Source organism: Bos grunniens, chromosome 1, assembly GCF_055505025.1.
Source record: "Bos grunniens cultivar Pamir isolate PY7600 chromosome 1, Bosgru_T2T1.0, whole genome shotgun sequence".
Taxonomy (NCBI): Eukaryota; Metazoa; Chordata; class Mammalia; order Artiodactyla; family Bovidae; genus Bos; species Bos grunniens.
The window spans coordinates 93,933,576-93,960,537 of record NC_141165.1 but is presented as its reverse complement, the minus strand read 5'-3'; the positions used below and the strand labels follow the sequence as shown (position 1 = coordinate 93,960,537).

The window sequence follows — 26,962 nt, the reverse complement described above, 5'->3', positions numbered from 1 at the left end:
TGATTATATTGCAGCTGCCTAATCGGGTTCCTTATCACAAGACTTTCTTCTGACTCAAGTATAGATGTAGAATTTTATAAAACATCATAAAATGCCATCAATTATTCTTTCAAACACCACAAATATTTTACAGTGGTATTTTAGGTATATTAACAAACTAGATTAACAAATTTATATGGACTTAGCACCAAGAACTAGAGGGTCTGGCATAAGACCCCAATTCTTTGCAACCCCATGGACTGTAGCCTGCCAGGCACCTTTGTCCATGGAATTTTCCAGGCAAGAATACTGGAGTAGTTTGCCATTTTCTTCTCCAGGGGATCTTCATGGCACAAGGATCAAACCTGCACCTCTTGCATCTCCTGCCTTAGCAGGTGATTCTTTACACTTTGGAAGCCCCCATAAACCAGATTAACAAATTTGTATGGTCTTAGTGCCAAGAACTAGAGGGTCTGGCATGAGACCCCAATTCTCAGCTTTGGAATTTTAATTCAGAGAGGCCCCAATGCACACACACTTCCTGAAACATCCCTGAAGAGCCCCAGTATTCACAAGGTGGATATACCATACCACTACTGAGTTATTAAGCAGGTAGTTTTCTTTTTTCCCCCTAGGGCAACATACAAATGTCTAACATTTCTACTTTTCTCCATCATTCAGGTTGGAATGTTCTAGGATTGCAGTAGGAAGATTCACAATATCCTTTTCAGGAGCTATGTCTTCCCGTAGCAATAACTGACTCTGACCAAGACAGACAGACTTAACAGCTGCACAGCAGATGGCCCTCAGTCATGTTTTAGGTGACTGGTTCAACTGAATATTATAAAATTGGATGAAATTCTGCCAATTTCCCCGTGCAATTACAGAAATGTGGAGTGAGAAAGTAAAAAAGATTTAGTATTCATTAAAGTGAGCATCCTTAATAAAGTCTACACTTTCCATTTCTGAAAAGCTGCGTGTTTTCATGTAGCACCAGAGCACTTGTACCCTTAATGAGCTCTGGTCTGTATTAGAGCGATTTATATATGTTGTTTGCTTTCCCCACTAGACTGTGAGCTACTTGAAGGCAATTCTATGTCTGATACATCTTTGTTTTCGAGCACCTTGTACACTCTCTTGCTTACAGTGTGTGCTCAGTGAATACTGAATTAATGAACAGCCAGATGAATAAACATGCCATTGAAATTTTCATAATTAATTCATACTTTATAATGAAGTGGAACGAGTCACTATTTAAAGGTACTCTGTGGAAATTTGTTATGTATAATGCCAAATCTCTTCATTATTTACCACATATTTCATATATCAAATTTACTTAATTTGATACAATTCAAAAAATGCACAGATTGAGCATCTGTTGCCTTCCACTGACTGCTAAGATACTGAGAAACAAAGAAGAATGAGACATGGTCCCTGGGGCAAATGTTACTTTCTGCTCTTTTCACAATGTGATTGACTGACACCCTTGCTATGAAGTGGCAGGGTCTGTGCCCTCTCCCATGAAGATGAGTGGGATTTTGTGATTGTTCCACCCAACAGAGCATGAAGGAAGCGATGATACGTATCCCCTGAGGCTGGGTCACATGAAGGATTCTTACTCTCTCAATCGGGACACTCCTCATCTTGGAAGCCAGCCACCATGCTGTGAGGAAGCCCAAACTAGCCCATAAGGAGGGTGTAGAGACCATATTAGAGAGGTCCATGCAGATACAGAGAGAGATCCTGGCTTCTCCCTGCTAGATGACAGGGAGTATCCCTCATCTGAGTTGTGACAATCAAAAATGATTCCAGACATTATCAAATGTTCCCTGAGGAAAAGGCAAAACCACCCCTAGTTGAGAACCACTGCTTTAAATGATTCCAGAACCCAGACTCTGAGCTGCCCCAGCCAACTTCATGTGGAGAGAAAATGAGCTATCCCACTGAGCCCTGCCCAAATTGGGGATTTGTGAGAAGAACAGATGCTGTTATTGTAAGCCACAAAGTTGTACAATGGTTTGTTGCAAATTATTAAATAATGTGAAAAGTTCTTGACTTCAAGGGACTGTTTTTCCCCTGTAGGATGGAAAGCAACTATGAAACTAAATAATCACTATTCTACAAAAGGCACTTATAAAATCTACTGTTCAAAAGTTTTACTACATGGCATACCTTGAATAGATGCGTGTGTATGTGTGTGAGAGACTGTGTGTGTATACACAAGGGGCAGCACTCTGATAGCAAAGGCCTCGTCTGTGGTCACACTGAGCTATTACAGCATCTATGTTAACCTAATTTCTGATATATAATTACACCGTCTTCCTAATTTGCTCATGCACTTTCAACTGGAAGTGGTGAACACCAGATTCTTAAATAACTATGCATCATTAAGGTCGCCTACAGTAACGCACAGCTTGTTTTCCTGTAAACTGCATTAGATGACTCAGTGTCAGAGTATTTGGAACAGTTGTGAGATAGTGTTCTGAAGAGAGCTGTAGCAGGTCAAGTTTGGTCTGCATGGCACTTATCATTTATTTTCAGACATCAAGGAAACAGTCTTGGACACAAAGTATGGATATGCAGGGACTCAATATAAAGCAGATATGCTAAATTTAGGGAGTTTTTTAAAAAGAATTTTAAATTAAGACAATACATGATAATATGTATACCTAGAATTTGGTTTTACATAATTACTATGAGTAACATGACCTCAAGAGTAGAAGCTGTGTCTCATTTGTAATAACAGCAGTGGCTACTATTGAATGCTTGGCCATGGGCCCTGTGCAGCATTATGCTGTGGGGTTAATCCTCACCACAGCCCAGCAGTTCAAAGAGGTTAAATAACTTTCCAAAGACCTCATGGGATTTGAAGCCTTATTTCTCTGACCCCTAAGCCTGTTGTCTTTCCACAACACCTGCTCCCTTTATCTTTGTGTCCTCGCTAGTCAACACAGTGTGTAGTGCATAGCTGGATATTCAGATGAGTTTGTAGGTGTTGATTAAAAAAAGGCTTTGAATCACAAATGCAACAGCTCAGTATGGAAAAGAGACAATATAGCCTACTGGATTGATCATTATGATGGTCAATCCATGTTTGTTGATTGCCACGCTATAGTGGAGTCACCAAATAAGTGATTATTCTAGATGCTAAGCCAACTGAATCAGCTTGACTATGCAGTATGACTGATTGCCTAGTAATCAGCCACTGAATGGCAAAACTCATCTATGTAGACATAGCCTTAAAAGGGCCTGCTGTACTAACTCATTAGTTTCTCATTTTATGAAGGGAATGTTGTTTCAGGAAGGAGAAATAGAAGTCAGCTTAATCTCTTTCTTATAAGGAAAGGGATAAGCTGGTTGAGAGAGGCTCTCTAATGAATATATGCACAAAATATACTGAATATATAAGGCTAAGCAATTTCCCAATTGGATTGTGGAATGTTATTAACAAAGGGTGATGCCCACAAAAGGTGAGTGAATAAATGAATGAATAATTGAATAAATGATAGATAAATAAATAATGAAAACTAGCCTAAACTAGTCAGAGGCATTGTTGACTGACATCCAACTGCATCTAACTGCAAAGTGAACTTGTTAGGAGAAATGCATATGAAGATCAATTGCAAACAATAGTTATTAATATTCCAAATTTAGTGATGATCACTGATAGTTTGAATTAAGCCTTCTTTTTCTTCTCAGCTGTTTCCTGTTTCACATGAGTCAAAAATTCAGATTCTGATTTAAGAACCACGTTATGTATATATGTATGTATGAGAAAGAGAGAGAATCAAAGAGAGAGAGACCAGTCTGAGGAAGTACTTTTGCCAGATACACTTTAATTTATCAAAACCTTAGATTCTTTCTGATAGCTTATGGGTCTGATCACATAGTTTGGAGCTACACATACCAGAATCTTTCCACCTGAAAAGGAAACAGCAGCTAAACCTCTTCTCTTCTGAAAGAGCAAAAATGAGGAAGAAAGATTCAATAGTTCTCAAGTTCTTAAGAGGGGGTGTTCTCTTAACGGGTGCTGGAAAAGGTGGTGTGGGGGGGGGGGGGTGCGGGGTGGACTCTGGAGTTACCACAAAGACAGGGAGCATGAATGGTATTTAATGGATAAAAGCCATGAAAAGAAAACATCCTGTAACATACAGGACAGCTTTGCAAAAGGAACAATTTACCTGCCCCCAATAAGACTATTAATGAGAAATACTAGCCAATTCTCTTTTGAAACTTCACAGGCCACTTGTACAATATGAGCAAGGAGAACCAAATTCTAGCCATAATTATGTAGAAGGAACACGTCAGGATTTGGCTAATTTTCCTGTTCTGAAGCGAAGAAAATCCCCATGGCTACCTCTAAAACCTCTAAACGCTTCTCAACTTTAGGGACAGCACCTCTGAGTTGCTACAGGCATTAGAAATTTCAAAGAGAGCCATGAAATCAACAAATGCTAAGATTCGGTTTAACCCAAGAACTCTCCCCTGCTTAGACGGTAAGCCTGGTTGAACATGCAGTAGATTATCAAACAGAATCAAAGGGTGAGTTGCATGGTAAGAAGCTCATTTGAAAGTGCTGTAAAATGTCTCCATATTCCTACCCTCAATCTTGGGGGAGACTGTGGTCCTTGTGCTTTTCTAGAAGACAATTGATGTTGTTCACTACGCAGGTGGGCTGAGGATTTTAGCAGATGGCAACAGGATGGCTGTAAAAGAGAAAAGAGCTCTTGCAAATGGTATACTCACTCCTTTCTGTGTTTTTCTTTTTGGAGGGGGAAGGGTGGGAGATAGTTGTAAGACAGTGCAAAGATGCTGCAAACTCCCCAAGTATTAATTCTCATATGTCTTCAGAAGTTACCACGTCATTATCTTTCATCACATATCACAGAAGAGAAGTCAAGGAAGAAACGAAAAGACGACAACAGGAAAGATTCTTTAATATATACAACCATAAATTCACCATCCTCTAGAATTACCCTTCATGGACTCAAAGCCTTTAATGCAGTAAATTCCCCTGTATTTTCCTTTTCCACGTTAAATAAGCTAATTGCTGTAACTTTTCCTCATAGGCATTTTTTTTTCAATCTTGTGCAATTATATTTTGGTGCTTGACTTCCAGCTATACATTCTGCTCATTGTGTGATTCTGAGGCACTACAAGTTGGTCACAATATTCTCATAATGGCTGCAAGATTTGAGCTGACTTTGCTGGTGATCTCTTGTTAGATGACAACACCATGTCCCTCTGTGGTCTCATCCAGGAGAAAGAAGGTAGTTAATGAAGCCACTCAAATGTGGGCAGCTTCTGCTGCAGTGTGGGTACAGGTTTCCCACCATAATGAGCAACCACAGCCATTAATTGGGCTGCAGATCTCCGAGTTTTCCAAGCCTACTTCTTCAACTCCTGTCATCACTGCAAAGATGGCAAGTGGCAAGTTCTTTGCAATGTACTCTCTCCCACAGTGTGATCCTAAAAAGTTCATCCTCAAGGATTGCTGTTTCCTTTTCCTCCACTAGCTCTGGACGGCTGTACCCAGAGTACTTCCTCTGCCTACATTTCATATCAGAAATGGGATTAAATGATAAAGAGTGAAGTAGATACTTTTAAATAATTACTTCAGTGATTCATGCACATATTCATTTCTCCCTTCATCAGCCTAGTAAATATATACTGAGAACGTACTGTGGACCAGTTTTGGGGTAGTCACCAGAGTATAAGCAAATAGATCAAGTTGTGACTCTAAAGTTCTATGAAGACAGACAAGGAAACCAACAATTACAATTCAATATAATACATATATATTTTTCAAATGCATAGGGTCTGATGTGAACACCATTTCAGCCTGGACGGTCAGAATCAGAAAACCTCATTATTTAGGTGTGACGCTATGAGGGAGTCAATGAAAGGAGAGGCACACCACAGAGAAGATGGAGCCCGTGCACAGGGACCTGAGAGAGTGTTTCAGAAGCACCATATTGGAAGGGAAATTGTAGCCTAGGATACATGTGGGGCATGGCAGGCAGGAAGCTGGAGACAGAGAGGTCTGAAGGACTTAAGACTTGACTAGAAGTTAATTAAGACCAGCATAGCAAACTCCCACCCAAGTACAATTCACTAGGTGGTCTCAGTCTAGGGGACTTAGGTTCAGAAGAAGGAGCTATGAGGCAATAAAACAGACTCTGCCTTCCTCATAACTGACCTGCGGCTCTTCCTTCATGGTAGGGTGACACGGTGTTGAGCGGCCTACAATCTAGTTTAGTTCTCAGTAAAACATCCTGTTTCCTCAAGCAACTATAGAATACAGCCAGGAATGTAAGAGGCTCCTTATGGAGGACATTTGCCTTGGTTGTTTTGGCCACCCAGCATCGAGTCCCCTTCTTTTATGGTTCTATCACAGCACATTTTTAAAGGATCATCCTATGCCCACATTCAGTGTAGTTTGTTGTTGTTGTTGTTGTTCAGTCACTCAGTCATGTCTGACTCTTTGTTACCCCATGGACTGCAACACACCAGGCTTCCCTGTCCTTCACCATCTCCTGGAGCTTGCTCAAACTCATGTCCATTGAGTCCATGATGCCATCCAACTATTTCATCCTCTGTCATCCCTTTCGCCTCCAGCATCAGGGTCTTTTCCAGTGAGTTTGCTCTTTTCATCAGGTGGCCAAACTATTGGAGTTTCAGCTTTAGCATCAGTCCTTCCAACAAATATTCAGGGTTGATTTCCTTTGGGATTGACTGGTTTGATCTCCTTGCTGTCCAAGAGAATCTCAAGAGTCTTCTCCATCACCACAGTTCAAGAGCATCAATTCTTTGGTGCTCAGCCTCCTTTATGGTCCAACTCTCACATCCATACATGACTACTGGAAAAGCCATAGCTTTGACTGTATGGAGTTTTGTTGGCAAAGTGATGTCTCTGCTTTTTAATACACTGTCTAGATTTGTCATAGCTTTTCTTCATAAGGAGCAAGCATCTTTTAATTTCCTGGCTAGAGCCACTGTCTGCAGTAATATTTACATTCCTACAAAAGTGAAGTCTGTTTCTTGGCTTAGGACATCAGCATACCAAATTGTCCTGGTCACAGGGACTGGTTCTGAGATGGACACATAGCTCCCAGCTGGTCCAATCCAGGTGAATTCTGGGGCTTATTCAAGACCTGTCAGGAAGATGTGCTCTTTCATATCCACTGAATGCAAACATGAGAACATTTAAGAGCTGAAGTTACTGCCAGATACCTTGCTATTTTGCAGAACTTGAGAATGAAATTGACATGGTAGAAAGCAGAGCCCGGAAATAGAGAAAAAAATTGAACCTCTTGGATCAAGCCACAGCTAAATCCTGGACTCTCTAGAAATGTGGGTGTGCATGCCCGCTCAGTCACTCAGTCACATCTGGTTCTTTGTGATGCCATGGACTGTAGCCCACCTGGCTGCTTTGTCCATAGGATTTTCCAGGCAAGAATACTAAAGTGGGTTTCCATTCCCTTGAAATATATGTTCCCCCAGATTTTCCATTTTAGTAAAGCTCAGTTTGAGTTAGATTTCCTGTAATTTGTTATCAAAAAATACCCTTACTGATATAATGCTAAAATTCTTTTTCAAAAATTCAGTTCAGTTCAGTCACTTAGTCATGTCCAACTCTTTGCGACCCCATAGACTGCAGCACACCAGGCCTCCCTGTCTATCACCAACTCCCGGAGTCTACCCAAACCCATATCCATTGAGTCAGTGATGCCATCCAACCATCTCATCCTCTGTCATCCCCTTCTCCTCCTGCCCTCAATCTTTCCCAGCATCAGGGTCTTTTCAAATGAGTCAGCTCTTCACATCAGGTGACCAAAGTATTGGAGTTTCAACTTCAACATCAGTTCTTCCAATGAACACCCAGGCCTGATCTCCTTTAGGATGGACTGGTTAGATCTCCTTTCAGTCCAAGGGACTCTCAAGAGTCTTCTCCAACACCAAATGGCTGTCTGAGGAGGCCTTACAAATAGCTGTGAAAAGAAAAGAAGCAAAAAGCAAAGGAGAAAAGGAAAGATATACCCATTTGAATGCAGAGTTCCAAAGAATAGCCAGGAGAGATAAGAAAGCCTTTCTCAGCAATCAGTGCAAAGAAATAGAGGATAACAATAGAGCGGAAAAGACTAGAGATCTCTTCAAGAAAATTGGAGATACCAAGGGAACATTTCACGCAAAGATGGGTTCAATAAAGGACAGAAATGGTATGGACCTAACAGAAGCAGAAGATATTAAGAAGAGGTGGCAAGAATACACAGAAGAACTGTACAAAAAAGATCTTCACGACCCACCCAGATAATCACAATGGTGTGATCACTCACACTCACCTAGAGCCAGACATCCTGGAATGTGAAGTCAAGTGGGCCTTAGGAAGCATCACTATGAACAAAGCTAGTTGAGGTGATGGAATTCTAGTTGAGCTATTTCAAAAATTATCTCTTTAAAAATGTAGTGTCTTAGGGGATAGAGTATACTGAACATTGAACAGGTGAAGAATAATGAAACAGGATCCATAAAAACTGTTTTCCAGATCTGGCTTTACCACTTACTAGTCACATAGTTTTGGACAAATTACTTCATCTTTCTGAGCTTCAAACTCTCTATATTGAAAATACCAGCATAATTCTAAGCTGTTCCCCATATTATTATATGGATGAAATGCCTTGCAATGAAAATCAAATAAAATTATGAAGGAACAACTCATCAAATCTGAAGCACTAAATGAATTAAATGGCTACTAAAGTATTTATATTTTCTTACAAGCCCTTAAAGATGTTAGTCTCACATTAGGAATCAGTCTCATTCTCCCCAGCTGTATAAATTAAGTTTAAAGTGGTTGACATCCAATCAGTACCTGCTTTAAAGCATCAGGTTCCTGAAAGCTAAGTGGAAATCAACATTACCTCAGGTCAGGAGCCAACTAAACTTAAAATCCTACTGTGCCCATGGTAACATAGTACATGTTAATTGGTATTATGTTAGCAGTTATTTGAGCCAAGAATGAAAATGTAAGAAAGCTATGTCTAATATCTACTTAAAATCAGCTGACAAACAAAAGCAATCTGACTTTGCCATCCAGGCTATTAACCATATTTTTTGTATATATACATATATATATATTTTTTTTAACCTGGTTGCTATGGTGACCTGTCCCAGAGTGATGAAGTTTTTTATTTCACTTGAGACTTAAATATATGCTATGTCACCAACGACTGCAAAGAGACTTTGTTCTTTCACCCCTTCTCTTTTTCAACCACCTGTCCGTGCAATGGGTCACCTAGTGCCATCAATTCTCCTGGGGCATCTCATAGATTCTTCCACCACATAACAGGTTACTCAAGCCACCTGACCATTTCCCTGCACTCTGCCACTAGCCCTACCCATTGTCTCACTCTCTTCCCCACCCCAGCCTTCAGAAAGTCAACATCTGAGTCAAACTGCAATTCCTAGACATAACACAGAGCAGCCACACTGTTCCTTGAACTTAATATACATTATCATAACTCTGGGACTATGTCCATTTGCTTTCTTCTGATTAAAATGTCCATTATTCTAGTTTTTCCTATACCTCTTCTCTGCTTATTATTCTCTTTTTATAAGAGCTTTTTAAATTTAAATGTTTATTGGGCTCTATAACTACGAAAAATGTGAACAAAAACTGATAGTATAAGAAAAATCATACTGCTGTCTTAGTCTATCTTTTGTCACCTTTAGATATAACCATGAGACAAAGAAATCAGTTCAGTTCAGTCACTCAGTCATGTCCGATGTTTTGCAACCCAATGGACTGCAGCATGCCAGGCTTCCCTGTCCATCACCAACTCCTGTAGCTTGCTCAAACTCATGTCCTTTGAGTCCCTGATGCCATCTAACTATCTCATCCTCTGCCATCCCCTTCGCCTCCTGCCTTCAATCTTGCCCAGCATCAGGGTCTTTTCCAGTGAGTCTGCTCTTCACATTAGGTGGCCAAAGTATGGGAGTTTCAGCTTTAGCATCAGTCTTTCCATTGAATATTCAGGATTGATTTCCTTTAGGATTAACTAGTTTGATCTCCCTGCAGTCTAAGACCTCTCAAGAGTCTTCTCCAACACCACAGTTGAAAAGCATCAATTCTTTGGCGCTCAGCTTTCTTTATAGTCCAACTCTCACATCCATATATGACTACTGGAAAAACCATAGCTTTGACTAGACAGACTTTTGTTGGTAATGTAATGTCTCTGCTTTTTAATATGCCATCTGGGTTGGTCATGGCTTTTCTTACAAGGAACGAGAATCTTTTAATTTCATGGTTGCAGTCACCATTTGCAGTGATTTTGGAGCCCAAGAAAATAAAGTCTCTCACTGTTTTCATTGTTTCTCCATCTATTTGCCATGAAGTAATGGGACTAGATGCCATGATCTTCTGTTTTCTGAATCTTGAGTTTTAAGCCAATTTTTTCATTTTCCTCTTTCACTTTCATCAAGAGGCTCGTTAGTTCTTCTTCACTTTCTACCATAACGGTGGTGTCACCTGCATATCTGAGGTTATTGATATTTCTCATGGCAATTTTGATTCTAGCTTGTGCTTCATCCAGCATGGCATTTCACGTGATGTACTCTGAATAGAAGTTAAATACTCAGGGTGACAATATACAGCTTTGACGTACTCCTTTCCCAATTTGGAACCAGTCTGTTGCTGCATGTCCACTTCCAACTGTTGCTTCTTCACCTGCATACAGATTTCTCAGGAGGCAGGTACGGTGAGCTGGTATTCCCATCTCTTGAAGAATTTTCCACAGTTTTTTGTGATCTACACAGTCAAAGGATTTAGCATAGTCAATCAAGCAGAAGTAAATGTTTTTATGGAATTCTCTTGCTTTTTCTATGATCCAATGGATGTTGGAAATTTGATCTCTGGTTCCTCTACCTTTTCTAAATCCAGCTTGAACATCTGGAAGTTCGTGGTTCACATACTGTTGAAGCCTGGCTTGGAGAATTTTGAGCATTACTTTGCTAGCGTGTGAGATGAGTGCAATTTTGCAATAGTTTGAGCATTCTTTGGCATTGCCTTTCTTTGGGATTGGAATGAAACTGACTTTTTCCAGTACTGTGGCCACTGCTGAGTTTTGCAGATTTGCTGGAATATTGAGTGCAGCAAAGAAACAAAGAAATATATTGAGACATAGAAATAGTTCTCTACTGTTTAAAAATTAGATCAAGGTCAGTAGATATATGCAGTAACAAATTACTTCCTACATGTTGGGGACATAATAAGGAATGGTAGCAACTGTGGAAAATGAAGCAGAGAACTCTCAGATTTAAACTTTCATTGCTCTATAATTATGTAGGCTTAATGCTAATAATCTTTCAATTTTTAGGAGATGCCACAAATCTTTATTTATATGTGAAGCCTTTGGAGAAGACTAGATCAATATATTTTGTTGGTTATGTATGGCCCAAGGGCAGTTTTTTAAATCTCAGCCTAATGACCTTGTTCAAACACTGCATTCTCTGTGATGCCTTCACTTACTCCCCTGAGCCAGCCACCATCCTGAGGTGTTAGTGACACAGTGGACATAACGTGGAGCACAATCATGTGTAAGCAGGGCAAGGTGTGGACTGTCAAATATACTTGTGTGCCCTGCACCCAAGCACCTCAGTCTACCTGCTTTCAGGATAGCCCTAATGGAAATGTTGCTGCATACTGCCTGTATCCCATCTCAATTATAACCCACAGCTCCTGTTTTTCTGCCTCCTGGCTTTCAGGTAGAAACCAGCTCAGTCTGTGCAGGCACAGCCTTGACAGGCATGGCAATGAGAGAAATGCCCTGGTTAACCTGTCCTTTGGTTGAACAATTCTGTCTCCATAACTTACACCTCTATTATGATGTTTTTATGGATGTGAATTTAAGGAAAATTATTAACCCAGATAATAACCATTACCTTTCAAGGGGCAATTCTTGTCCCAATTCCTCTAGGAGACCCTACTAACTTCATGATAAAATTACAGAGGGAAAAAAAAAATGACAGTGCTATTTATAAAAACATTACAGTAATTTCTACTCAAAACCCACTCACACAGGATGCTCTCTTAGTTTTTTTATAGAATCATCATGGGGAGAGTTTTCAGTCATGCAGCTGTAAGGCAAGTACCTACCCACTCTTAACTAGGAGGGCATGGACCAAAATACAGATGTTGTAGCTCTGGTATTAAGTAGTCTTTTTAACTACAATAAGAATTTTCATCATAAAATGGTATATCTCTGAAGTACTTATTTTTATATTAACTGATTTTGTGCTTCTTCTGCTGGGAGCTCTACACTGAAGTGAAGAAACAATTGAAATGCAGAAAGCTCCCCAAAGAAGGATGATCAAATCCTACAAACTGGCAGTAGGCCAGGAGTTAAGACAAGAGATGGCCAAAACTCCAGTGAGAGATTGTGGACCCTGGACTTGAAAAGCTGACATATCTAATATCCAGTTTCAAGTTTCCTTTCTCTGTGTTGAACTTTTCTTATGTAAGTCTCCTATCTTAGTCAAATTAGTTTTTTGTTTTTAATTTATTTATTTGGCTCTGCTGGGTCTTAGTTGAAGCATGCAAGATCTTTGATCTGCATTGCAGCCTGAGAATTCTCAGTTGCAGCAATGTGGAATTTAGTTCCCTTGACCAGGGATCAAACCCCAGTCCTGTGCACTGGGATCCCAAAGAGTTAGCCACTGGACCACAAGGGAAGTCCCCAAGATTAGTATTTTTGATGAAAGTTTTTTTGCTGGTGGTTAGGGGTAAGCTATCACTGCGTGAAGAGGAAGTGATGGGAAGACAATTAGGGATAGGCCAGAGTAGAGGGTAGGTGTGAAGAGAGCACATCCAGGATAGCATTTGTTCTGAGTTGAATTGTGTCACCCGAAAAGATGTTGAAGTTCTAACCCCCAGTACCTGGATATGTGACCTTGTCTGGAAATAGGGTCTTGCAGATGATCAAGATAAAATCAGACAACTCGAATGGGCCTCAATATAATATGACTAGTATCCTTACAAAAAAGAGAAATTTAGGCAATGAGACATGCATAGAGGAAAAATACCCTAAGGACACAAAGAACAGCATCTACAAGCCAAGGGACACCTGGGGCTACCAGAAGCTAGAAGTGTGGCCTGGAACAGAATCTCTGTCATAGCTCTCAGAAGGAATCGGCCCAGGAGACACCTTGATTTTGAACTTCTAGCCTCTGGAGCTGTCAGACAATAGATTTCTGTTGTTTAAGGCTCCCAGTTTGTGGTACTTAGTTATGGCAGCCCCAGGAAACCAATACAGCACTCTTATAGCAAACATCAGAGAGACACCGGATGGGATCCCAGTAGTCACACAGGAGGGATTCTCAGACTACTGTATTTAAGTTATTAAAGGTAAGCATGAAAAATGTAGGTACACTCGGAGAGCCAAATCATTCCACTTGCCTTCAGAATGTAGCACTCCAGCTTTCTTATTATATCACAGGAGTCAGTTCTGTGATCCAGCTTGAATTAAACTCCTTCATGACATATAGCAGCTTCCCAGGTAGCACAAACGGTAAAGAATCTGCCTGCAATGTGGAAGACCTAGGTTCCATCCCTGGGTCAGGAAGATCCCCTACAGAAACGCATGGCAACCCGCTCTTGTCTGGAGAGTTCCATGGACAGAGGAGCCTGGTAGGCTATGGTCCATGGGGTTGCAAAGAGTCAGACACAACTGAGCGGCCAACACACACACAGTACATAGTACAAGGAAATACAGCACAAACCCCTCCTTCTTGGTCAATTTTACCATCTCCTTAGTTACGAGCAGACTACTGACACTTAGTATTGAATTAATATCTATCAATTACACCTATTTCAAGGCCTTTCTATATTTTAGAATTTCCAGAACACACAATCCCTCTGATTCCAAAAGTGACCAAAGGTGCCTGCCTTCAGAAGATCTAGGCCAAGGATAACAACTCCTTAACAATCTTGGAACGTACTATTAAGGAAGAGATGAGGTTGTTCAGGGTACTTGGTGGTCTGGAAACAATCTTGAGTGTATTTTTCTGAAGCCTGCTTTTTTCACTTGGTAGTATATCATGAACTTTTCTCTGTGTCAATAAATATCCCTCCACAACATGATTTTTAATAGCTGTGGGGATTGTATCATCAAGAAGTACATTCCATAATTCACTTAACTAATCCTCTATTCCTGAGACAAGTCAATGAAAAATCAAGACAGTGAACGGAGTCCAGAGATATGTATGCCCTAAGGACCAGCTCTAAGATCATACGTCTCATATTCCTCTATAAATCTCTATATGGTGCTTTTTCTGTCTAAGAGTGCCTCACAGAATCTCACTCTCCAGTCTGAAGGCATTACTAGGCTTTTCTGAAGGGGAAAAAAAAAAAAAACACCTGTCACTAAACTTCTGACTCTATCATACATCCGTTCACTCAAAGAATAAATATTTATGTTGTACTTAACTATGTGTCAGGCACTGTTCTGATGGCTGATGATAGAGAAATGAACAAGACAGATATGGTCCCCATGTTCCTGGACTTCAGAACCTAAGCAGAGCACAAAATTAACAAGATCTATTCAAATAGCTTATATGAAGGAATGACGGAGATGGTGGGAGCAGGATACTTCAGATAGAGAAAGAGAAAGCAGCATATGAACTGAGACCTGGAAACGGAAAAAGTGACTGTGGAACATAGGGAACCACATTCATTACCTTGTAATATCCTATAATGGAAAAGAATCTGAAAAATAATACATAATACATATATATGTATAACTGAATTACTTTCCTGTCTACCTGAAATTAATAAAATACAGTAAATCAACTCTACCTTAATTTTAAAAAACAAAGGAAAAGAACTATCCCTGTCAAGAGGCAGGGAAAAGGACCCCACACAGAGGAAACAGCTACAGTAAACACATGATAAGGGGAAAAGTGTAAGTTCAAGAAACAAAAGTTGGCCACAGTGGCTAGATAGTGAAATAGCAGGTGACACAGAGAAGAGTTCAACAGGTAGGTGAGTGCTGGGTCTAGGAGATACTCATGAGACATGGCAAGGTGGAAGGACTTCACTCTTTACTCTGACCTCAGTGAGCTGATAGCTTGCAAGGTCTTAATTCAGGGAGTATCCTATGCCAGTTCTGTTTTAGGAAGAACCCTCTGGCTATGGTTGAAAGCATAGATCATAAAAAAAGCATGAGAGGAAGTATAAACAGACTGAGAGAGTTGTTGGCTCATTAACACTGAGTTGATGGCTATGGAAACAGAAAATGTGAACGGGTTAAAGATGTTTTGATAATGCAATAGGCAAAGCATATTGATAGAATTGATATGAATGCTGAGTTTCAGAAAGGAACCAAAGATGACAAAATTTTTAATGAAAATTTCCAGACTTAGACTGAATAATGATCATCCATGTACTCACCATGAGGATTGTACAGCTAATATTTTACTATATATAATTTATCAAATAACCATCCATCTATCTATCCCACTGTCCATGCATCAATCCATGTTTTTTGATGGTCTTAGGGTAAAAGGAAATTTGAGAACATCAGGACATCTCACCCCCACGTCCTACTACTGTATGCATATTATTGACTAGAATCAACAAGTTGTTTTGGTTCTTTTATTTTTATAGGAAAACTCTGCATAGAATGAATGAAATGCAAATATCTTAAGTATACCATTTAATGAGCTTAAGAAATGCATACACTTATGTAATTCTAACTCAGGGTTTTTAAACTTTGACACTGTTCTCAACCTTAGATAATTCTTTGTTGTGGAGGCTGTCCTTGCATTGCTGGATGTTCAGCAGCACCCTTGTTCTATATACCCTGGGTGTCAGGAGCTCCACACACCTCCTTCTCCAGTTGTGACAACCAAAAATATCCCCAGACTCTGCCAAAAATAACCTGGGGGCAAAAATTCTCCCGTTGTTAACCACTTCCCTTATTCCTAACATAATATAGACGATTACCATCATCCAGAAAGTTTCCCCATGTACGTTCCTTCTCAGCAAATCCTCACACTTCTCTTGAAGGTAACTACTCTAATTTGTTGCATAAATTAGTTTTGCCTGTTCTGCTGCTAAGCTGCCAAGTCACCTCAGTCGTGTCCGACTCTGTGCAACCCCATAGATGGCAGCCCACCAGGCTCCGCCGTCCCTGGGATTCTCCAGGCAAGAACACTGGAGTGGGTTGCCATTTCCTTCTCTAGAACTTCATATAAATGATATCATACTGTATGTACTCTTTGTGGAAATCTTTATTCAATAAGCATAGGTGTTTTTGAGATTCATCAATGCTGCTGTGTATATCCGTACTCTCCTCCAGGTGGCGCTAGCGGTAAAGAATCCGCCAGCCAAGCTAGAGATTTCCAGAAAAACATCTGCTTCATTGACTATGACAAAGCCTTTGACTGTCTAGGTCACAAAAAACTGTGGAAAATTCTTAAAGAGATGAGTATACCAGACCACCTTACCTGACTCCTGAGAGACCTGTATGCAAGTCAAGAAGCAATAGTTAGAACCGGACATGGAACAATGGACTGGTTCCAAATTAGGAAAGGAGTAGTCAAGGCTGTATACTATTAAACCGCGTATTTAATTTCTATGCAAAGTACATCATGTGAAATGCCGGGCTGGATGAAGCACAAGCTAGAATCAAGATTGCTGGGGAAAATATCAATAACCTCTGATATGCAGGTGACACCACCCTTATGATAGAAAATGAAGAGGAACTGAAGACCCTTTTGATGAAGGTGAAAAAGAAGGGTGATAAAGGTGGCTTAAAACTCAATATTCAGAAAACTAAGATCATGGCATCCGGTCCCATCACTTCATGGCAGACAGATGGGAAAACAATGGAAACAGTGATAGACTTTATATTCTTGGGCTCCAAAATCACTGTGGACGGTGACTTCAGCCATGAAATTAAAAGATACTTGCCTCTTGGAAGAAAAGCTATGACAAACCTAGACAGAGTATTAAAAAGGAGAGACAGTATTTTGCCTACAAAGGCCCCTGTAGTCAAACCTATGATTTTCCAGTAATCATGTATGAATGTAAGAACTGGACAATAAAAAAGGCTGAGCACCAAAGAATTGATGCCTTCAAACTATGGTGCTAGAGAAGACTCTTGAGAGTCCCTTGGGCTTCTGGAGATCAAATCAGCCAATCCTAAAGGAAATCAACCCTGAATATTCATTGTAAGAACTGATGCTGAAGCTCCAGTACTTTGGCTACTTGATGCAAAGAGCAGACCTATTGGTAAAGACCCTGATGCTGGGAAAGTTTGAAGGCAGGAGGATAAGGGGATGACTAAGGATGAGATTGTTGGATGGCATCATCGACTCAATGGACATGAGTTTGAGCAAACTTGGGGAGATGGTAAAGGACAGGGAAGCCTGGCATACTGCATTCCATGGGGTCACAGTCAGACACAAGTGAGCAACTGAACAACAACAAAGAGAAAATTAAAAATTATAAGGAAGGAGGAAAATAGGGAGCCTGTGGTTCACAGAACTCAAAAAAGGAAAGTGCTTCATGTTGACTGCTGCCAAGAGTTCAATAAGATGAGGACAGAGAACTGCCTGCAGATTTGGTAACATGGAGTCACTGGAGACGTTGACGCTAATCTTTCTGGGATTGGATTTGGGGTGGAACAAAGGTAGATTGGAGTGCACTAAAAAGAGAATGGAAAGTGAGGGAAAGATGACCATAGGTATCATCAACTTGTTACAGAATTTTTCCTGTGGATAGTAGCAGAGAAATAGGGCTGCAGAGATGAGGAGTCAAGAAACAATAAGACAAGTACATTTCAACCTTTGAGATAAGGAAGACAAAATAGAAGAGAGGATAATTTCATTTAAAATATTTGTGATGGTGGCGAGAGCTGAGCTGTAGATTAAACGTCAGACTGAGGTTGTTTCCAGTCTTAATCAACTACATGACCAAGGGTGGATCATTTCCCTTTCACTTAGATTCAGTTTTCTCATTGATAAACGGATGTCTTCTGGACTATGTATAAAATGAGACAATTTAAATATTCCTCAACTCCTGTGACTTCTCTGACAAGTCTCAAAATGGAACTGGCCTCTAATCTGTCGTGCTTACATCTTAAAATTTATGGTAATTTTGCTTTATCTATGGTGTCTCTTAATTGTTTATTTGTATTTTGTTAGTAGTATTACAATCAGAGGTCAAGTCTAATTACCCTACAAAAGAAGAAGATATACAGACAGTGAAATTCCTATTTTTGTGAAAATAAGCTGTAAAGAGGAGAGAGTTCCAAGGGAAACAAGTGGACACAGAGCCAGAAGAATTTCCTAAACAGAGGAAACACAGCCACAGATGCTTTATTAGATCCCTTACAGCCTTTACAGCAAGTGGGAAGAGAGATGAGAAGGGTACTTGAAGGTTAATCATAATCAGCCAATCACATCATGGTAGATGAAACACATTTGATAAACTATAATAACTAGTCACTAAAATAACTAGGCCACATCAAATTATCTTGTTTGTTAAGATAAATGTATTAGATTAGCCATTTTACTAAATCCATGGACTAAATGTTTAACTAATTAAACTCATTTCTTCTAAAAGAAGTGATTAATTGTGTTGATGATGTAGTGTCAAGTAAACAGGACAAGTGGATTTGGAGCGGAACAAAAATTAAATAGATTTTTCTACAAAGAATATGTATATTTAAATAGACTCAGAAGTCAAGACTTCACTATGGATCTGTTGAGTTTTACAATTCAGTGTTTTCTTTCCACAATTATTAGACACCAGGTAGGAAACAAAGAAACTTAGAGAAAATGGTTGCTGCTTTTAGGTAGCTTCTAATTGAATTAAGGATATAGAACACAATAGTGAATAAACTGAATAGTATTGCTTCATGCCTAACTAGGGGAAAGACTAGAAAGTTAGCAGTTGTGCAAAAGAAATGGGATATTATAGGGCAAAGGTAATCAGGGAAGGGTCATGGAGAATGTATATTTAAGTACATTAAAGGTAGAATTGAGAATCAGAACATTTGCTTCAAGTGACAAATATATACGAGTGAACTATATACTAGGCATAAACTGGAACCAGTAGAAGACAAAAGGAATCAAGATCAGCAACTATAGTGGCAGGCACACAAGTACTTCCAGGACCTCTTTCCGCCTTTTTCTCATCTCTCCTTCTGTTAGTTTCTCAGCTTTAAGTCTCAGTTCATATCCAGTGGAGAATCAAATAAATATATATATTTTTTAAAGTCACAAAAGTGTGTACCAAATCAGGTAAAGTATAAATACAGGCAGGAAAGGGCAAGCTTACTGTTTTCTATATATTTATTAAAGTGAAATTCATTAAGTGGCAGAACCTCCTCCTTTCATCATTCAGCTCTCTGGAGAAACTGAATGACAGGAAGAGACCACAGTTAAGAAGCAGAAATAAGATATCAGTAAATATAACACAGAAGGAGCAAAGAAAAATCTTTTTTAAAATGCCAATTTTAATGTCATTAAATTATTAGAGGCATCAAAAAGAAAAAGAATACAGGAAAGTTCAGGGATAAAATATTCCTTTAAGTAGATTGGAGGCAATAAAACCAAATTTAAAAAGGATTAAGAAATAAGTGAATTATAAGAAAATGAAACTTCATTGTCTAACCATGATGGAGCAACTAGGACCTGACCAATCTCCCCCCATAAAGAGTAATGTGCTGGTAAATATTTAAAAGCCAATTTTAAATTAGGTAATCTAATTTTAAAAAAAAATCCTTGGTTTATAACATTTGCCAGTTTCCATTACATACCTACTCCCCCTGGGGCTGATTTCAAGCTACCAACGGTTTAACAGCTGACTGGCAAAATTCCTAAAAGTTTCAAATTTGCGTTTCACGCTGGCATGAGCTGATTCCAACACCCCTTAAATTGCTATAAAATTGGCTAAAATATTAAATAAACTTATTTTCAGGCATTGGAAAACAGGGAAGCTTACATAGTAAGCATGATGTGTACAGCTACCATCCTACTGCTTTCCGCCTGGAGAAGAATTTCCCAAGTCAGGTGAAGTTAGACCTGGAGTATAAATAGAATACAGTGTTTCACCTGAGCTAAAGAGTCTCACATCTTTTTGGAGATAGAGAAAGGGACTACAATTTGAGCAGCCTTCTAACAAATGGGAGGGATCTGTGCAGAAGAGAGCCCCAGAAATCTAAGTGGGGTACCCCAGTGAGTCCTTGACTTAAGGCTGGGACTGTACATGGGCAAAGGAGAGACTACACGAGGCTTCCAAGGAAGTTCATTGCTATGGGGCTGCCAGTAGAAAAGAAATGCTAGAAGTCAGAGTTATGAATTATATTAAGAGTTTGAACTAGCCAGGGTGGAGACATCTCCTTAAAATATTGTTAATATCCTATTAGCACTCAGCATCCAGCTGAGACTTCAGCAAGGCCATAAATTAGCAAGAAGAAATTACATTTTTAAAGTGCTGAAGGAAAAAATAAAAAACAACAGTCAGCCCAAAATTCTATAACCAGCCAGCAAATATTTCTCTATGAAATGAGGATGAAATGAAGACATGTTCTCTTAAAAAAAAAAAAACTGAGAAATCTGTTGTTTACAGACCAGCACTTCAAGAAATTGTTAGAGTATCTTTGAGTTTGAAGGGAAGTGATAATGAAGATGTGTGAGACTATAAAATACTTCTCAAAAAATTAAAGAAAATTTAAATAAAAAGAGATATACCACATTCATGGATTGAAGGACTCAATATTAAGATGTCCACTTTTCTCAAATTGATCTACAGATTCAGTTCCAATCAAAATCCTATTTGGCACTTTTGTAGAAACTGGCAAGCTTATTTGAAAATTTATATGAGTTTGAGCAAGCTCCAGGAGTTGGTGACGGACAGGGAAGCCTGGCATGCTGCAGTTCATGGGGTCACGGAGTCAAGACACAACTGAGCAACTGAATTGAACTGATGAAAACTTAAAGGACCTAGAATTGCCTAAACAATCTTGTAAAAGAAGAACAAAACTAGAGGACAGAGACTATATATATTAGCTTGGTGCAAAAGCAATTGCAGTTTTGCACTGCTGAAATTTGCTGTTTGATAATGGAATACATTCTAAAATAAATGTGATTGTGTTATACATCACTTTAATGCAGATTTCTTGCTTTATTTCTTTTACTGATGACTTATTAATTGCTGTTTATTTTATATTTATTTAGACTACAAAAATGATGTTAGAGAAAAAGCAAATTCAAGCAATTTTTTTAGAGTTCAAAATGGATCATAAAGCAGCAAAGACAACTTGGAACATCCACAACACATTTGGCCCTGGAACTGCTAACAAATATCCAGGGCAGTGATGGCTCAGGAAGTTTTGCAAAGGAGATGCGAGCCTTAGAGATGAGAGGCACAGTGGCTGGTCATCAGAATTTGACAATGACCAACTGAGAGTGATCACTGAAGCTGATCTTCTTACAGTTACATGAGAAGTTGTTGAAAAACTCAACATCTACCGCCGTTCTATCATTTGGCATTTGAAGCAAATTGAAAAGGTGAAAGAGTTCAACAAGTGGGTGCCTCTTGAACTGACCACAAATCAAAAAAATAATAATAATAATTTTGAAGTGTCTTCTCTTATTCTACACAACTTCGAACCATTTCTCAATCAGAGTGTGATATGTGACAAAAAGTGGATTTTATATGACAACTGGCAATGGCCAGCTTAATGGTTTGAATGAGAAGAAACTCGAAAGTACTTCCCAAAGCTGAACTTGCACCAAAAACAAAGGTCATGGTCACTGTTTGGTAGTCTGCTGTCTGATCCACCACAGCTTTCTGAATCCCAGTGAAACCAATACTCTGAGAAGTATGCTCAGTGAATCAAAGAGGTGTACTGAAAACTACAACAACTGCAGCCGGTACTGGTCCACAGAATGGTTCCAATTCTTCTCCACAACAATGCCCAACTGCATATTGCACAAGCAACACTTCAAAAATTGAACAAATTGAGGCTATGATGTTTTGCCTCATCCGCCATATCCACCTGACCCCTCACCAATCGACTACTTCTTCAAGCATCTCAACAACTTTTTGCAGGAAAACTTCCACAACCAGCAGGATGCAGGAAATGCTTTCCAAGAGTTTGTTGAGTTCTGAAGCATGAATTTTTAGGGTATAGGAATAACCAAGCTTACTTCTCATTAGCAAAAATGTGTTGATTGTAATGGTTCTTATTTTGATTAATAAAGATGTGTTTAAGCCTAGTCATAATGATTTAAAATTCATGGCCCAGAACTATAATTACTTTTGTACCAACCATGGCACCCCACTCCAGTACTCTTGCCTGGAAAATCCCATGGACAGAGGAGCCTGGTAGGCTGGAGTCCACAGGGTCGCTAAGAGTCAGACACGACTGTGTGACTTCACTTTCACTTTTCACTTTCATGCACTGGAGAAGGAAATGGCAATCCCACTCCAGTGTTCTTGGCTGGAGAATCCCAGGGACAGTGGAGCCTGACGGGCTGCCGTCTATGGGGTCACACAGAGTCAGACACGACTGAAGCGACTTAGCAGCAGCAGCAATAATTCTAAGACTTACCAAAAAGTTACAGTAATCAAAATATTATAGTATATAAAATTAATTTGAAACAGATCATAGACATAAGTATAAAAAAAACTACAAAGTTTCTAGAAGAAAATATATGAGTAAATCTTCATGCTTTAGAGCAAGCAAAGATTTCTTAGACTAAAATTACTAACCAAAAATTAAAAAAAAAAAGATAAACGTCATCAAAATTAAAACTCTAGTTTTGCAAAAGATATCATTAAGAACTAGAAAGGTAAGCCAAAGATGTGGAGAAATTAATTGCAATGCATATATCTAACAAACGATTTGTGTCACAAGTCATTAAAGAAACTCTTCTAACTCAATATGAGGAAGAAGACAAGCAACCCAATTTACCAAAATGTAGGAATTTTGTACAAGACACTTCATAAGAGGACATATAAAATGGCCAGCCAGTAAGTACAAAAAGAGAAGCTGAACATCATTAGTCACTAGGGAAACATATTAAGACCACAGCGAGTTACCCTGTCATTGGAATGACGAGAATCAAAATGGATAATACCAAAAGTAACATGATTGTGGAATAACTGGAACTTCCATACACTGCTGTTTTGCTAAAGTGACATAGCCTCTTTAGCAAACAGTTTGAAAGTGAAAGTGAAGTCACTCAGTCGTGTCCAACTCTTTGCGACCCCATGGACTGTAGCCTATCAGGCTCCTCCGTCCCTGGGATTTTCCAGGCAAGAGTGCTGGAGTGGACTGCCATTTCCTTCTCCAGGGGATCTTCCTGATCCAGGAATCGAACCTGGGTCTCCCACATTGCAGGCAGATGCTTTACCGTCTGAGCCACCAGGGAAACGCTAAAGTGAAGTCGCTCAGTTGTGTTTGACTCTTTGCAAACCCACAGACTGTAGCCCACCAGGCTTCTCCATCCATGAGAATCTCCAGGCAAGAATACTGGAGTGGGTTGCCATTTCCTTCTCCAGGGGATCTTCCTGACCAGTGTGGCACTGGGTGTCCTGGTGTGTCCTGCATTGTAGGCAGACGCTTTACCATCTGAGCTACCAGCAAACAGTTCAGCAGTTTCTTAAAGAGTTAAACAGACACTAACCATATGACCCAATAATTCTGTCCTCAGGTATTTCTCCAAAAGAAATAGATGATAGATAGATAGATACCATATACACATATATTTCATACAATGAAATACTACTCTGCAGTATAAAGAATGTTCATTCAACAAATGTTACATTCAAAAACATGGAAGAAAAATGTTGTTTTCAATTATGCTGAGCAAAAGAAACTACCACACAAAAAATATACACTGTACATAAAAAATATAGTAACTCCAGTTGAATAAAGTCTACAACATGTAAAACAGATCTAAAACGACAGAGATCAGATCTGCGCTTGCAGTAAGAGATAGAAGCAATGGCCTGTTTATGAGTGTGAAAGACTCTGGAATAATGAGGGTGGTCTATGTTTTGACTGGGGTGCTGGATACATGATACATATACATACAAAAACCTCATCAAACTTCAAATTTGTCATTTTATTTTATGTAAATTATGACCTAATAAAGTTGATTTTTTAAAAATGAACATAGTATAGCAAGCATAAGAATAGCTACTACTTCCCAGTGTTTTGTATGTCTCAGGCACTGTAGGATGCTTGGATATTAACATATTAACCACTCAATTCTTTGAGCATCCTTCAAGTCAGGAGTTATTGTGAAAACTGTGGTTGAGAGCAGTGAAGTAGCTTGCCCAGGGTCACACAGGAGGGAAATGACCCACAAGAAGGGCCAAGGGAAGAATTCTATAGGAAAGAAGAAATCAAAACTGTTAGAAGGAAATTATGGGAACAAGCCATAACATCTGAAATAGAGGGAAGAATTAAAGGGTGTTTATAGAGGCAAGTATGTAAGAAGAAAGAGAGCTGGTGGGAAATGGGAGGGGGGGTTCATGTTTGATGAACTTGGTCTCCTCAATAAAGCAGAAAGTGGGATGACCTGTTAGAGGCAGCTGGAGCAGGAGGAGGAATCTGGAATAGTCCCAATAGAAATAAGAAAGGACTGCTGGGCAGCAACAAAGACGCTGTCTGAGGGAGGTGGGTAAACACATGCAGTGGGCAAGCCCCACAGGACTCTGCCACCATCTCTGGGGAGTCCTGCAAACTAAGCTCAGCAGTGATGAAAGTGATGGTGGATACAGCCTGAGAATATGTAAATGGGTCCCAGGCAAGAGCAACCCAGAAGCCTCTAGGAGTACGTGAGTAAAGCTTCTCAGCTGAAGTTTAAAACATTCACTATCACGTCCATCCGAGCTGAGGGGAAAACTGGCAATTCTGTCTCTTTTTTAATTATAATATGTGACTTACTAGGATTCTGTAAGACTACTAAACTGGAAATGGAATAAAATATAATAGAGTAGAAATTTTAGCTGAACCAATTAAAATATTCCATAGGGAGCCTTTCCTGTCCAAGCAATATTATGTACCTCTGAATAAATTGGGTCTGGGCCCTGGTTTGTTATTTTTAATTTGGACTAATAGGTTTGACATAAAAGACTAAAATTTGGAGCTTATTCAGTCACTCATGTCCTGATCAAAATTCCAACATGTCAAAAATTGACATCACCTTCACCATCTCAATTTCCTCTGTTACTGCCAAAGTTTACCTCATATTCTGCCTTCCCAGACTTAAGAGGGAGGTCTTTGAATCTAAGAACTGTCCCCCTTCACTCCTCGGCCTCTTTCTTTTTCTTCTATGCCTTTGTCAAGAACCAGTGCCACACCTTGCTGCTGCTGCTGCTGCTGAGTCACTTCGGTCATGTCCGACTCTGTGCGACCCCATAGACAGCAGCCCACCAGACTCCCCCATCCCTAGGATTCTCCAGGCAAGAACACTGGAGTGGGTTGCCATTTCCTTCTCCAGTGCATAAAAGTGAAAAGTGAAAGTGAAGTCGCTCAGTCGTGTCCGACTCTTTGCGACCCCAGGGACTGCAGCCTACCAGGCTCCTCCGTCCATGGGATTTTCCAGGCAAGAGTACCTTAGGTCCTATACATGAACATGGTTCTGTAGTCAGCTACCTTGTGTTAAACATAGTTGCAAAATTTTGCTACAGGACCTTTCAGAGGTTTTAACTTGTTTCTGGGCATTGTGAATCTCTAAGGGAAAGAGGAAATATTTGATCATGGAACCCCTCTGGTTGTTACATTACCTGAAATTCACCCTGGGAAGTGTTGGCCTAAATTGCAGTAACCACCCCCTGGCCATCCTTTCTGCCTTCAGACTCTGGTGTTTCCATCCATCTTAAATACAGCTGTGGGGAATTAGCTCAAACCACACGTTCCTTGAGCTGGTCTTTAGCTATAAAGGCTTTGGTGACCACACACAGTACCTACAATGCCACATCCAGCCACCTCTAGCTTTGTGACCTGCAAAGCTCTCCTTACTCTGAAAAACCACACAGCTGACAAGGATGTCACATGCTCTCAGTGGAAGGAAATTACTGTTTCTAGAATGTATAGGTCTTCAGAGTTTACATTTTAAAAACAGGGAAAGTGGGGGGGAGGGAAGCTTAGATGATCTTCCCTTTAGAGGATCATCATTCTTTAAAGAATCTGCCTGCAATGCAGGAGACACAGGAGATGTGCGTTCAATCCCTGGGTCAGGAAGATCCCCTGGAGAAGGAAATGGCAACTCACTCCAGTATTCTTGCCTGAAAAATATCATGGATAGAGGAGCCTGGCAGGCTACAGTCCATGGGGTTGCAAAGAATTCGACATGACTGAGAGACAACAATTTCACTTCACTATGTGCAGACCATCTGATAAGAAATGAGTTCGAACTGGGATGGTGGTGGGTAGGGGCTGTGGGTGGTGTCACTTGCCAAAATCTTCTGAGCTGGCTTAGACCTACCAACAGGAGAGAGACTATCCTTCATTAAGCATTTTACCTCATTCAAGAGTAATATAGCTATAGACCCCACCCCAGCACACCGTTAGATCTCCAGAGCTAGACACATTTCCCAACTGATTCTCACAGGCAGCACCAGTAGCCTAATTTTGCCCCTTCAATGAAGTGCTCTGCTATATCACACACTATCTATACCATATAAATTATCTAGGACCTATCTGCTCCCAAATGCTTCGACCTCAAATTATTTGAATACTTCATGTCAAAATGTGGTTTGGATCTGAATTACCTAAATAATTAAGTTGTGCTTGGTTTTCAGAGCATGTGTCTGGAATAAAAAGAGCCTGTTTCTTTAAGCAGATTTTACAAAGACTTTCTAAAGCCCTCTCCTGTTTTGTTGATTTATTTTTTTAAAGAGAGAAAGACATGTTGATGAATGAGCTGGACTCCTGCAGGATCCCAGGGGAGGACAGGAGGA

The 26,962-nt window shown here is 39.8% G+C and overlaps 1 long non-coding RNA gene across 2 annotated transcripts in view; it reads right to left on the bottom strand.

Moving 5' to 3' along the window:
• The window catches only part of LOC147379948 (uncharacterized), a 289,568-nt gene that overhangs the window by 10,307 nt on the left and 252,299 nt on the right, over nucleotides 1-26,962 (bottom strand). The window contains exon 8 of one of the 2 annotated variants that reach the window (XR_015165191.1): nucleotides 4,581-4,685. The exons of the other annotated variant lie outside the window; for it this stretch is intronic. This is a non-coding gene — a long non-coding RNA (uncharacterized LOC147379948). The remainder of the gene's footprint in view (nucleotides 1-4,580; nucleotides 4,686-26,962) is intronic. 2 annotated transcript variants of the gene reach the window in all.